This window comes from Parambassis ranga, chromosome 17 (genome assembly GCF_900634625.1).
Source record: "Parambassis ranga chromosome 17, fParRan2.1, whole genome shotgun sequence".
Lineage (NCBI taxonomy): Eukaryota > Metazoa > Chordata > Actinopteri > Ambassidae > Parambassis > Parambassis ranga.
Genome location: NC_041037.1, coordinates 18,147,186 through 18,162,573, shown reverse-complemented (window position 1 = coordinate 18,162,573; position 15,388 = coordinate 18,147,186). Strand labels below are relative to the sequence as shown.

General features: G+C 46.6%; 1 pseudogene; it reads left to right on the top strand.

Moving 5' to 3' along the window:
- Nucleotides 1-3,775: 3,775 nt before the first annotated feature.
- On the top strand, nucleotides 3,776-15,385 carry LOC114449731 (DCN1-like protein 1; annotated as a pseudogene).
- The last annotated feature ends 3 nt before the right edge of the window (nucleotides 15,386-15,388 follow it).

The window sequence follows — 15,388 nt, the reverse complement described above, 5'->3', positions numbered from 1 at the left end:
TGGGATCTGCTGTACAACAAGGCAGACGGCGTGCTGTCCTGCATGACCTGCAGCTCAAACAGCAGGACTAATGCAGCCACAGCAGCTTAACCTTTAATGCTCCTCTCTAACCCCTCACAGGACAATCTGTCTCTTCCACCTCTTCCTTCAACTCCTTCCTCCCAGCGGAGCTACAGGACAAACTCTGCCCGCAGCTCGACCACTTCCAGGTCAGACTTACCCTGAAATGGGTCACACTAGAATACTACACTGATAACAGTTCACCTTTAACAGTCAGTCAGCTCCACAGCTGCAAGGTGTTGGTGATAAAAATGCACAAGATGAATACGACTATAAACAGAGTATAACGAGTGAGGTGGATATTTTAGTACACCACTCTTCCTCTGTATATTTATTGTGCTCTGCCTGTATTGTAGACCTCCTGCATCCTCAGCCAGCAGCCGTGGAGCCTCTGCTCCACAGTCCCCCACAGTGAAGATGGTGGGACTGGACTTGAATCTGCCTGTGACCTCCTCTCCTCTCACCACCTCCAGACGTTCCAGCTCAGGGAGCAGCACAAAGAGCGGCAGCAGCACAAAGAGGAACCTGTAGCATGCTGTGTTCATCTTTACTAGCTGATCTTTGTAAACAGAGAGGAGATGGGAGGCTGTAAACATGTTCTTTTGTGCTGTGAAGTCGGCCATTTTAACATGGGAGCGGAGCGGCATGTTCACACTGAAGGATGAAGCACACACTCTCCAGGCTTCAAGAGAAGACGGCAAAGGAAGAAGCTGAGGACAGGACGGGAGAGAGAATATAGTATATAATCTGTATAGTATAAAAAAATATTTGTGTTATTTCAGCCAAGAGATATTTGTGTTTATTGCTGTGAAAGAAAGCAAGTCTGAAGGATGAACAGTTTAATATGACGTCACTAATGCCTCCACCCCCAGCTCGGACTGACTTCCTGCATCTGGCTAAAAATACAGCAGACAACATGTTTCGTAAGGCTCCTAAGAACCGCCACAATCTCTCTCAAAACATGACCATCAGTGCTTTGAAGCAGAAACGGGTTAGAAAAAAAAGTAATCAGGACAAATAACTCTGCTTTCTTGGCTGATCTGAACACTATCTGGTTACAAATGACTCCGCCATCCAGCTCGACCGCCTAACATGTTTCAGAGCGGACAGAGCCCTGGTTGAAGGAGGTAAGACCCGCGGCGGAGGGCTCTGTGTTTACATCAATGACTCTTGGTGTCGGGACGCTGCTGTGGTCTCCAAACACTGCTCGCCACTTACGGAGCTTATGATTATAAAGTGCCGGCCGTTTTACCTGCCACGGGAGTTTACAGCTATACTGCTTGTAGCTGCGTTCATCCCGCCGAGCTCCAGCAACAACAACAGGAGCGACGCACTGAATGAGCTCTACCTGCAGGTCAGTGAGCAGCAGACAGCCCACCCTGATGCTTTTCTCATCCTGGTGGGTGATTTCAACCATGCAGACCCCAAGACTGTGTTTCCAAAAATTCACAAACACATAGACTTTCCAACCCGTGGTAACAACACACTGGACAATGTTTACACCACCCAGAGAGGCGCTTACAAAGCCCTCCCCTCCCCCACCTCGGAGCCTCTGATCACATTACTGTTATGTTAATGCCAGCATACAGACCACTGGTAAAAGTTGCCAAACCAGTCCGAAAAGAAGTGAGAGTGTGGCCGGAGGGAGCCACAGGAGCTTTACAGGACTGTTTCAGCACAACAGACTGGGATGTGTTTAAGCAGGCTGCAACCCACAAAAACTGCACTGACCTCCAGGAGTACTCAGAGACTGTCACTGCATACATCACCAAATGTATTGATGATGTAACTGAAACCAGGACAGTCAGCATTCGAGCCAGTCAGAAACCATGGCTGACAGGGGAGGTCTACAGGCTGCTGAGGGCCAGGAACGCTGCCTTCAGAAGAGGCAACGAGACCAGCCTAAGGTTAGCCAGAGCTGACCTGTCCCGTGGCATCAGGAAGGCGAAGAGGCAGTACTCCAGGAGGGTTGCCCACCACTTCAGCGACAGCAGAGACACCCGGAGCCTGTGGCGGGGGATACAGACCATCACGGACTACAAGCCCCCTCCACGGACCTGTGACAGCAACAGCTCTCTGCTGAACCAGCTGAATGACTTCTTTGGACGCTTTGAAGCACTCAACAGCACCCCTGCACAAAAGATCACACCCTCTCCCACTGACCAGGTATTTTCCCTGTCCCGAGCCAGCGTGAGGACATCTCTCAGCCAGATCAACGCACGCAAAGCTCCTGGTCCTGACAACATACCTGGCCGTGTGCTCAGAGACTGTGCTGAGGAGCTCGCTGAGGTGTTTACAGACATCTTCAACATCTCACTGAGCCAGGCTGTTGTCCCCACCTGCTTCAAAGCCACCACGATCATCCCTGTGCCAAAGAAGTCCACCCCCGCCTGCTTCAATGACTACCGTCCAGTAGCACTCACACCCATCATCATGAAGTGCTTTGAACGGTTAGTCATGAAACACATCAAGACGGCCCTCCCTCCCTCCCTGGACCCATTCCAGTTTGCATATCGGCCCAACCGGTCAACCGATGATGCTGTTTCCACAGCACTCCACACAGCCCTCACCCACCTGGAAAATAAAGACTCATATGTTCGAATGCTGTTCATAGACTTCAGCTCAGCATTCAACACCATCATCCCACAGCAGCTCATCAACAAACTGGACCAGCTGGGGCTGAACTCCTTGCTGTGCAACTGGCTGCTGGACTTCCTCACCGGGAGACCTCAGACAGTGCGGGTCGGCAGAAACACATCCAGCACCATCACAATGAACACCGGGGCTCCCCAAGGATGTGCGCTGAGCCCCCTCCTCTTCACTCTGCTGACCATGACTGCACGCCAACACACAACAACAACATCTTTGTGAAGTTTGCGGACGACACAACTGTGGTGGGTCTCATCTCCGGTGGAGATGAAACAAACTACAGGAATGAGGTGCACCTTCTGGCCGAGTGGTGCAGAGACCACACCCTCTCCCTGAATGTGGAGAAGACAAAGGAGATGGTTGTGGGGCAGGAGAGCACACAGTGAGCACACCCCTCTGACCATCGACGGTGCTGCTGTGGAGCAGGTGAGCAGCACCAAGTTCCTGGGTGTGCACATCACTGAGGACCTCTCCTGGACTAACAACACTGCATCCCTGACCAAGAAGGCACAGCAGCGCCTCTACTTCCCCTGCAAGCTCAAAAGAGCCAGAGCCCCTCCCTCCATCCTGTGCACCTTCTACAGAGGGGCTGTTCAGAGCATCCTGTCCAGCTGCATCACTGTGTGGTACGGAGCCTGCACCGCCACCTGCAGGAAGACGCTTCATCGCATAGTGAGAGCAGCTGAGAGGATCACCGGCGTCCCTCTCCCCTCCCTCCAAGACCTCTACGACAGCCGTCTCACCCGAAAGGCCCTCCGCATCACAGGAGACCCCACCCACCCTTCACACCGCTTCTTTAGTCTGCTGCCATCAGGAAAGAGACTACGCAGCCTCCGGGCCAGGACCAGCAGACTGAGGGACAGCTTCATCCACCAGGCTGTCAGGAAGCTGAACTCTCTCCCTGCTGTGCCCCACTTTCTCCCCCTTCCCTGACCCCCCTTCCCTGACCCCCCCCCACCAACATAGGAACTCTTTGTACCAGCCACTTTAACAAAAAGGAACTCTTTGCACCAGGCACTTTACCCTGTGTATTCGCTTGCACCTTAATCATGTCATCCAGTCTCATATAAGCTGCTGTAACTTAAACCAATCATGGACTGTACATTATGCCAACTGTCTTGCACCATTACATCTTTTGCACTCTCATACCAGTCTCAATAAGCTGTTATAAGTTAAACCATTCCTGTTTACATTATGCCAACTGCACTGTCAAGCTGAAGTCCTCACAGAAGGATAAAGTTCGTCAGTTTATGATTTTCACACAATCCAATGAGAAGATTGCGGTGACTTGCCTGTCGCAGAATGACTGGAAACTAGATGTTGCCACAGATAAGTTTTTCCAAAACCCAGAGCTCTACGTTTCAAATTTAAAGGGAGCTTTAGACAAGAAGAGGCTTGAACAGCTCTACAACAGATACTGTGGAAATATATGGTCAAACTTGGTCAAAATATATGTTTGTTTGCACATATGGTAAAAGTGTATGGTTGCTCATAGATCGAGACCTCTGACTGAGGTCATAAAGCATTCTGATGTTTAATGGTTTCGAACTGCAAATGGTTAATGGTTTCGAACTGCAAACCCCTTAGTTGACCCAAAGATGAAAACACAAGCTTGCCAAAGAGATAAGATATACTCAAGGCCGTAACAGGAGGACCTGTGAGAATACACACACACACTCACATCTTTGATGTGACTGGAGAGCTTCAATGTCTTTTAGTTTCGTATACGCCCTCCACCTTGTGATTATTGAATATGCATGTTTCACTGAAAAACATTACCTTTTATGCCTTTCTATGCAAATGTAACCACACCTTGTTGTAAGATTAATAAAACGAGCCTAACGCATGGGACAGACAGAATGCAAATGGTCAGCTGCAGGAGCAGATCGAGGGGTCTGTATTGAGCTGTGCATTCTCCCTTTATAAAGGCGAAACTGAAACTGATCAGTACTGGTTTTCATTCAATGTTCTGTGCATCGGGGACGGAGTCTGGGAATCCGGGGTGACCAGATTAGGTCACAACAATTTGGGGGCTCGTCCGGGATCAAAGGGCAAAAATCATCCTCAGATCCGTCAATTGAACACAGGGGCCGATTACGAACAGACAGAGGACACGTGGCGCCAACAATAAGGTAAGCAGACCTTTTATATCTGCATTGACTACTCTAAAATGTAACGTGTCCCGAGTCTTAGTAGTAATCTGTCTGTAAAAGTAAAAAAGAACATTGACTGAATGAATTTAACTGTAAGTGAATGAATATGACTACAGTGAAATAACCGTAAGTGAATGAATTATGACTACGGTGAATGAGTAATGACTACAGCTGTTTAAGAGATAAGTAAATGATGCCTGCAGAGGAATAAGAGATTTTAAGAGAAAAAGGGGTAGCAGAAAATCCTGAGTGTGGCAACTCCACCGGTGCTCTGACGAGAGGCCGGAAAAGCTGGGTTTGAGGCCCGGGGCTTGAGGAACCCTAAATCACTACAAAAAGAGAGAAAAAGGAACAAGACCAGGCAGAAAACACATGGTATGACTGTTGGACTGACTGGAAACTGAAACAATGACCGCACTAGTTAGGCGGGAGTTGAAGTAAGTCTACAGGCTTCCAAATTACAGATATATAAGATTCTGGTGTCACGGACAGAGGCTAGTCTCGAATCCATTGGACTGAGTACCAGGGACACAGCGTGCCATATTTCTCAGTCGGCCAGAATCTAGAAAAGAAAGGAACTCTGAGACTCATAACTGTGAGTCGTCTGAGATAAAGACGACAAGACCAGAGAGTAGAGAATAAATAATGAAATAACTGTGAGCCGTTCTTACACTGGACGGCAAGACCAGAGAATAAGTCCTGTGAGTTCATGAAGCACCCCTAAAGAGAAACAAAGAGAAGTGAAGATACAGTACTGACACACACACAGAGCTCGCAGTATAAATGGGTAAAGCATGAGTGTGGAATGTGTATGAATGCCAGAGACGAGGTGAACTGAAGCAGCAGCACTGCTGGAAACCTTAATTGGTGTAAACGTAAGGCAGTGGCCTGTTGAAGTAGGTTCACTCACGAACTGGATTAGTGTTTTGTTGTGCACATACTTTTGTATATATTTCTGATGTGAACATAGTTTTGTGAACTTTTCTGACAACATAGTTTTGTTAATTCTTCTGAGCACAGTTTTGCAAATAACACAAACGTATTAAGCTTTAGTTTTTAATTTTCACGTAATCACATGACTGAGACTTTGATGACTGACGACATGGACGGAGATTTTAACAGAGACACTGTTGATGATGGGTGGGGTCCGAACAGCCCACTAAAAACAATAGAAGCTCAACTGATTATTTTAGAGAAAGCGCTGCATCAGGCTTTTGACTCTAAAACCGCATCAGAAGAGATGACTCAGATGAGGGAGGCAGTCATTAATTTTGGGAGAAATAGGCCGTGGCATGAAAGATAGAGGTTGTTTACAGAAGGAGTTTTGGAGAAAGGAGGGTGAAGCGAAGGCAGAGAGGGAGAAGGCCAGGAAGAGTGCAGAGCAGTGTGGCTGGTCTAAGAAAGGGAGATTTAAGAGGGAGCAGGAAAAAGCAGAGGAAAAGAGAGCTCAGTGGGCGCGATGGGCTTTGATAGGTCAGGGTGTAACTCACCTCATGACTGAGAAGCCCAAAACACAGGATGACAAAGCAGAAAAACATAAGGATCCCCCACCGTATACACCACCCCCTCCTACTGCACCACCATCCTCTCATTCATCTGCTGGATTATATCCAGTTTTACAAATAACTCAAGGCACACTGGCCATAACAGACATGCCTGATTCCCCTGAGGCGTGGTCTGATGACAGCTCTCACACGTCCCAAGTGAGTAGTGTGTCTGCTTTACCCTCGGGAGTTAGCACCCGTGAAGGGCCTCCAGAGGCCCCTGACCTTTCACCTTTCCAGCTGCGAAAGGACAGAGAACCGAGCTGCGACAGAGCACTATGTGTTGCAGCTGAAGCCCCGCTGTCACACAGAATACAGACACCAGACATTGTGAACACAAAGCAGGGAGAAATAGACAAGGTGCAACAGTTGCAGGAAGAATTAAAGGAGTTGCGGGCTGCTATGGCTCAGGACTTAACACCACACTAATACGCACACGCTAACTCCCAATTTGGAGACGCTACACTTCAGGTGGGAGGCGTGTGGAAAGACGGATCACAGGAAGGGAGGACAGCTGGAGTTCAGATGCAGGTCGAGGGTGTTTGGTCCGCGGAGCAGGGAGACATGTTTGATTTATTACAGAGACAGGCCAAGGCTACTGAGGAGTGGTTGAAAACACATGAAGCTGAACACTTAGCACACAGAAGCAAAACACACCACATGACAACTAGATCTCAAGGACATGATAATACACAGACACTCAACCATCAGTTACCACTGATTCAAACTGAACACCAGATCAAATATCGTCCATTCCCACTAGGTGATGTACAGGCACTAGTGGATAAATTACCTCCAGTGGCCGAAGGTGGAGCAATGTGGCTGAGTCAACTTGACAGTCTGACAGCAGGCCACAGACTCGCTCTAGGTGACTTTCGGGCCGTTATTTCTAGGTGTCTTACAGCTTCAGAAGTGAGGGACATAGAGGAGGACGCCGCCACTATTAGACAGAGAGATGACACACCTTTCACTCAGGTCAGCACTGAAATAGGCAGAGCACTAAGAAATAAATATCCTCTGCCTGCTGGAGCCGCCGTTCCCACTTTGAAATGGGACCCCAAACAGAGTCCAAGAGAATATCTTAATCAAAGCAAAGACACATGGATCAAACACACCGGGTGCCACCCTGGTAACCCAGGCATTCAGAGGGTGTGGTACAGGACCGCCGTCCTAAACGGGGTTCCTGAGACCGTAAAAACTGCCATGGATAATAACCCAGACATGGCAGGGTGTGATTCCAGTGTGTGGGAGAGACATCTAGTGCATCATTTGGCACGTGCCCAAGACGCAGCACAAGCTGACAGTAAGGATGTCCAGGATTTGCAGACACAATTATTGAAACTGCAATTGACTGAGGCCAGACAGAAGGCCAATGACAAAAAGAAAGATAAAAATAATAAAGTCATGGTTGTCACTGAAAGCTCTGACGCACCTCCTGTCACACCTTGGGTGCCTCCACCACCTTATTCTCCTGATTATCAGCAGCCTACGGGGTCCTACAGGGGGTACGGATCAGGGAGGGGCAGATGGAGAGGCAGGCGCGGAAGGGGTGGAACACTTAGGGGACAGCCGAGGGGAGACCCAGGTCGTGACCGCTGCTATTACTGTGAGGAGTTGGGACACTGGGCCAAAGACTGTCCACACAGACAGGGACAGTATGCCCGAGGACGTGCAGCGTCGGAGGGCTTCCGCCCGCCCCCCAGGACCTACATTCACTGGACAGTTTACTGTTTCCGGCTGGGAACAGTGGGATTGTGACTTCTCACAACAATGACACACCCCACAGAGCAGCTCAGATTACATCGGCACGGCAGATCCGATGTTATCTATGCAAGTAGAGGATGAGACACTGCCTTTTCTGGTGGATACTGGCGCCACCTGTTCTACATTGTTTCAATCATCTTCTATGGAATTGTCCAGCAACTCTATCACTGTGATGGGCTTCTCTGGGGATAAACAGACTCTGCCTATAACCACTCCCATGACTGCTCAGTTGGGACATCAGACTGTTTCACACTGTTTTGTACACTCACCTCTTCTGCCTCTGAATATACTGGGGAGAGACTTGCTGATTAAGTTTGGAGCATCTATTTTGTGCGGCCCAGACGGGCTGACAGTGACACTGCCGGACGGCACCATGTTCCACTGTAATGTTGCAGACACAGGCGGACAATATCTGATGAGACCTGTGACTGACCCATGTGCTGACATCTACTGGGGCATGTTACATCCTGAAACTCCCCAGAACCCAGGAATCCTTTCTGCCTACCTGCAGTGGAAGCCCTGGATAGCCCAGGTCGAACTATATGTTTCTCCCCCTGACCCCCCTCATGTGACTCTATTTTATGACAGGCAGCAAACTGATTGGTACCATGAGAAGTTTGCGCACTCCCTAGAGGGACAGGACTGGTCTATTACAGTCCGAGACATTTTTGTGGCACCTGAGGGCGTGGCAGCCGGTGTGGACCTCACTCCAGAACAAATGTCTTGGTACATGATGAGTGACGAAGGGCATCCCCACGTCTCATTAGCTGTACATCCAAACCACCAGGCCAAAGAACTAGGTGGCATGGTTAAACGTGCCATGGGGCAATCAGACTGGCAACCCACACCTTTACCTCAAATCATGTATTCTCCATCTGCTAAAGCATACAAAATAACTGTTTCAACTATGAACACTGTCACTCTGGCACATGAACTGCTTGCTAGACATCATGGTAGAGAGAAAACTGATCATCCTCTGGCACAGGCTGTGATTGACAGCTTGCCACCACATTTATGGGCAGACGGACCCACTGATGTGGGTCTGGTGGACTGTGAACCTGTGACGTTTCAGATTAACACACCAGGCCCTTTATGGATACCACAGTATCCACACAAGCCAGCAGCCGGAGCTGGCATTGCAGATACTATTCATGGACTCTTTGAAAATGGCGTGCTGGAACTCTCTCACTCAGATTGGAATACTCCCATCCTACCTGTAGAAAAGAAAGGGACAGGTAAATATCGCATGGCACATGATCTGAGGGACATTAACGCTGCACTGTCAACCCCCACGGTACCAGTTCCGAATCCATACGTGGCATTGGCCCAACTGGATCCTTCACAGAGCTGGTTCACCTGCATAGATTTAGCTAATGCTTTCTTTTGTCTCCCTCTGGCACCTGAATGCAGAGACATTTTCTCATTCACATATCAGGGAACGCAGTATCGCTACACCAGGCTACCTCAAGGTTTTGCGCTCTCCCCCGGTATTTTTAATCAGGTTTTGAAACAGATACTCAGTCACTGCACCCTCCCAGAAAACACTACACTCATTCAGTACGTTGATGACCTTCTTATCGCAGCTCCAACGGCAGCAATCTGCCTGGATGCCATGCAGGCTTTTTGCAACATCTGGCCACGGCTGGTTTTAAGGTCAGCAAATCTAAACTCCAATTAGTCAGGAAACAAGTTGCTTTCTTAGGACGCATTGTTTCACAAAAGGGAGTCAGCATATCGCCTTCACACAAATCTACCATTTTGCATCATCCGCGTCCTGACAAAGTGAAGGACATGCTCTCATTTCTCGGTCTGACTGGCTACAGTAGAAACTTTGTTGCTAACTACACTGGCCTCACACAACCTCTCAGAGACCTTGTCAAAGAACATGGCATGCGTAATGTGTCAGCTCGTCTAAATTGGACGCAGGCCGCTGAACAAGCATTCATTGCTCTTAAACAATCTTTGGCCACTGCAGCAGAACTAGCCACACCTGACTACACTTTACCTTTCTATTTGGATGTCTCTGGAACGGATGCCTGCATCAATGGCATCCTGTTCCAGAGAAAAGGGGGAGAAAGAGTAATACTGATGTACATCGGTGCCCCCCTGGACAACATGGAGAAAAGACACCCTCAGTGCACACAACACGCAGCAGGAATAGCTAAGCTAATTCAAAAAACCGCACACATGGTCATGGGACACCAGCTGTATGTACTGACAACACATAGTGTAGTGGCATACGTGAACTCAGAGACATTCACACTCACCTCATTGAGACAGAGGAGGTTGAGCAAGATTTTAGAAGCACCAAACATCACCTTCACACATGAGGGCATCAACATGGCAGACCAGATAGGAACAGGAGAGCCACACACATGCACAGAGAGGGTGATTAGGGAAGAAAAGGTCAGAGTCGATTTACAAGCCACACCTCTTTCACAGGCCAGAAATCTGTTCACAGATGGGTGCTGTTTTAGACATGACACAGAAGGACTCAGAGCAGCATACGCAGTTGTTGAAGACACAGGGGAAGAAATGAGAACACTGAAAGCAGAAAGATTAGAGGGACAGCAGTCAGCGCAGAGAGCCGAGGTGAGGGCAGTGATTGAGGCACTAAAGATAGGTCAAGGACAGGACATCAATGTTTTTACTGACTCAGCATATGCGGCAGGAGCAGTGCATGTGGAATTAGGGCAATGGCTGAGAGCAGGTTTTCTCACTGCAACTAACAAACCTATACGGCATGAGGCTGAAATGAGAGAGCTTGCTGAAGCTCTGTTGTTGCCTAGCAAAGTGGCTGTGATTAAGTGCAAAGGTCATGGAGCAGGAACTGACAGGGTCACAAGAGGAAACAATGCAGCAGATCAGGCAGCAAAACAGGCAGCAGGCTATGTGGAGCGAATGATTTTTATGTGTTCAGAAACAGACTTGCCTCCCCCTGTTGATTGGACTGATTTGATGCAATTGCAAAACAAAGCTTCTCCACAGGAAAAAAACACTGTGGAAAGCTAGAGGGGCGACTGACACAGGAGGAGTATGGAGAGGGCCTGACGGACGCCCCATACTGCCACCTGGACTGAGACAGACTGCCATGGAGGAAGCGCATGGGGTAGGCCATGTGGGGTGTCGTGATAAACTGTCATTAAATTTCTGATTAACACCTACATCCCTAGACATGGTTTTCCTGAAAAAAAATCAGATCTGACAATGGAACACATTTCAAAAATAAATACCTCCAGCAGGTGGAGGCTATGTTGGGACTTAAACATGCCTTTGGTACTGTTATCATCCACAGTCTCAAGGAAAGGTGGAAAGAATGAATCAAACCTAAAACAAAATTGGCTAAAATCTGTGCACAGACCAAATTTATATGGGTTCAAGTATTATCTATTGTATTGATGTTCTGGTAATAACGCCATATAATCCACACCCTATGAGCTTCTTACAGGTCGACAGTTTCCTGGACCAGCTGGCCGGCTGAGACTGAAGAAGCATGCAGTATGGTATTAATATAAACCATAATATAATGAATTTGAAGCTTTGGTGTTAGAATTTGTATTACAGGAGAAAGGAGAGATGGTGAGTCCAGAAGGAGCCACACACAGCCGAGTGGGTCCTCCTGAAGGTGATAAGAGGAAGTGGTCGGAACCAAGGTGGACAGGTCCCTATCAGGTGACGGAACGCACCTCTCACGCGGTTCGGCTGAGAGGAAAGGGGGACACCTGGGTTCCACTGGAGCCAGTGCACAGCTGCAGAGGAGCCTCAATGATCTCTACAGGACGTCCACGCTGATCTGAGGGCGCAGAAGTCTGAATCGGCTGATTCAGATACAGATCCTGTCACAAAAGGGGCAGAATAATCCCCTGACAGAGATCAAGGATCCCGGGTAGTCTAACCCCAGGTATCCGAAGAAAGAAGACACATCCTGAGGACGAGAGGACCAGAGAACCAGGCGGGGCGCTGGATGGACGAGGCAGACGGACAGGAACACATACATGAACTGATAAACACAATTTTGAACATTCTTACTGTAGGATGATTGTCATTATATTTGAGCTGTTAGGAGTATCTGGGGGCGGGAACGGTGAAAGACCGACCGATTAAAATAGCCCCACATACTATGATGTATAACATGTTTCGTTTTATGCACTCACATGATATGTTTTTTAATACACTACATTTTTCACAGGGTTTTTCTTTTTTTGCACCTTCCTTTATGGTTTGACACGCATACACACACACCAGGTGTTTTGGACATTACTCACAGTGTTGTTACATATAGATGTCACTTTTACCCATAGTTTTGTTTGATTACACACAGTGTTTTCCTATTTGCTGATGTGACCGTTTGTTGTTTCTTTTTCCTTATTTTGTGTTGGACTCTTAGTAGAGTCCAAAAGGGGGAATTGTGGAAATATATGGTCAAACTTGGTCAAAATATATGTTTGTTTGCACATATGGTAAAAGTGTATGGTTGCTCATAGATCGAGACCTCTGACTGAGGCCATAAAGCATTCTGATGTTTAATGGTTAGTTAGAAATTCGAACTGCAAACCCTTAGTTGACCCAAAGATGAAAACACAAGCTTGCCAAAGAGACAAGATATACTCAAGGCCGTAACAGGAGGACCTGTGAGAATACACACACACACTCACATCTTTGATGTGACTGGAGAGCTTCAATGTCTTTTAGTTTCGTATACGCCCTCCACCTTGTGATTATTGAATATGCATGTTTCCACTGAAAAACATTACCTTTTATGCCTTTCTATGCAAATGTAACCACACCTTGTTGTAAGATTAATAAAACGAGCCTAACGCATGGGACAGACAGAATGCAAATGGTCAGCTGCAGGAGCAGATCGAGGGGTCTGTATTGAGCTGTGCATTCTCCCTTTATAAAGGCGAAACTGAAACTGATCAGTACTGGTTTTCATTCAATGTTCTGTGCATCGGGGACGGAGTCTGGGAATCCGGGGTGACCAGATTAGGTCACAACAATTCAGAGGTAGGAAATGCATCACTACAATACTGTGTGCAAATGTTCATTTGTAATACACTTTTAAATGTACAAGTTACATTTTACAAATGTAAAAGTTGTCCCTGAATCACTTGTCAATCAAATGACTCTTTGTGCTCTTATATGCAGATCCTCATGATGACAACAAGATAGGCATCGATGGATCCAGCAGTTCTGTGATGACCTGGGTTTGGACCCGACCAGTATAAGTGTCCTCCTTATAGCCTGGAAGTTCAGGGCAGCAACCCAATGCGAGTTCTCAAAACAGGAGTTCATGGATGGCATGGCAGAACAGGGGTAACGATGAAGGGGGGAAACAAACTGTTCTTCCATTCTTCACCAAATTCAACCATTCAAACGTTATATACTCACAATTAAGAGGACAACCATAATTCAAATTGTTGGAAGTTGATGTAAATATGTATAAAGAGCGAGTGAGATGGATTACAATACTTTCAGTTATATTAATAATGGCATTAATGCAGGCTTGTTGGTTACTTAAGTGCCTGGACAAAAAAACCCACTAAGATCTGTTTACAGTGGGCTTGAGGTAAATAACCTCTTTCACAGATTTTGCACTTTAATGCTGCTATGAAGGCCACCTGCTCATGCTGTGTATGCCTATCTTCACTCTTTCACAAACAAAAACAAGTATGAGTGTGCTTTTACAGGCATTCTTGGATCATGTAATCAGGGGTGTGCTGGTGTGTCAGTTGGCTTGTGTAGGTTTTTTTGTCACAGCCATTCTTTACTGTGACTGCCTCCACTGCTGGCTCAGAAGTGTAACAAAATATCCCACTGTTCCAATACCATACCTGTCACACAGAATGGTGAACTGGGTGTGTAGAGAACTAGTGGAAAAAAAGGTGCAGTCAGCACTCACCCCAAGGTCAGATGACTCTTAACAAATCCTTTTTCTGGTGCATCTCTGTAAACTCAGTGACATTTTGCCACCTCAGCCACAAATTCGGCTTGTTTCTTTACAAGCAGCACAACATTCACAACATTCACAACACACACTCAGAGTAACATGGTTAAAAAAAAAAGCATTGCTTATGTACCGTAACGCTAGCTTCTATCTTTATATACATTTGTTTACCTATACATATAGATCTATTCTATCTTGTTTAACAATATGAAATCATGTGTATTATAAGTTTGCTGCTAAAAGTTCCCTAGTAGAAGTTACAGGATGTTTTTGGAAGATGTCACATAAGTCAGTGGTACTGTGTATGTACAAATTGTGTGATGTAATGCTTCCACAGGTGTGACAGCATAGAGAAGTTAAAAGCTCAGCTGCCAAAGATGGAGCAGGAGTTAAAGGACCAAGGAAGATTTAAGGACTTTTACCAGTTTACATTTAATTTTGCCAAAAATCCTGGCCAGAAAGGTTTGGGTAAGAATCTTTCAGTACTCATGTTATTGCTTATTGCTCATTCACAGCTATTCTTTCTTAATTCCATTTATTTCTTTATTCATTTGTGTGTGTGTGTTTTTTTAATTACAGATTTAGAGATGGCAATTGCATATTGGAATTTAGTATTGGCTGGAAGATTCAAGTTCTTGGAGTTGTGGAACAAGTTTTTAGTTGTGAGTTAAACAAACTTGAGGTGATGTAATCATGGGACTAATCCTTATGATTTATAAGCTTTGCTTTATGTCTCTTTCAGGAGCACCACAAAAGATCGATTCCTAAGGACACCTGGAATCTCTTACTAGACTTCAGCACAATGATCACAGATGACATGTCAAATTATGATGAGGAAGGTGTGTGGGTGGCTTACGTCAAAAGAGCTTTTACTGCGATCATTTATTATCCATGATAATATTGTGAACCAATAATACAAGAGTCTGTTTCTTTAACAGGAGCGTGGCCCGTCCTTATTGATGACTTTGTGGAATTTGCACGGCCACACATCGGGACCAGAAGCACAGCAGTTTAAAGGGCTGCTCTCACTGAAGGAACATCCACATAAGGTTTCAAACGGCGGGAGAATAAAGGGAGGAGAAGAAGACCGCACTGAACTGAGAATTATGTTGCCTTTTCAACCCTCAGGACTGAATATTTTACACAACAGAGACTTTATATATAGAGAATATATGTGTTTGTACATATATATATCTCTTTGTGGTCAACTTTGATGGTTTGGAACTTTTATCTAAAGTATTGGGCTTGTGTTTGCACTGAAGCCAATTAAT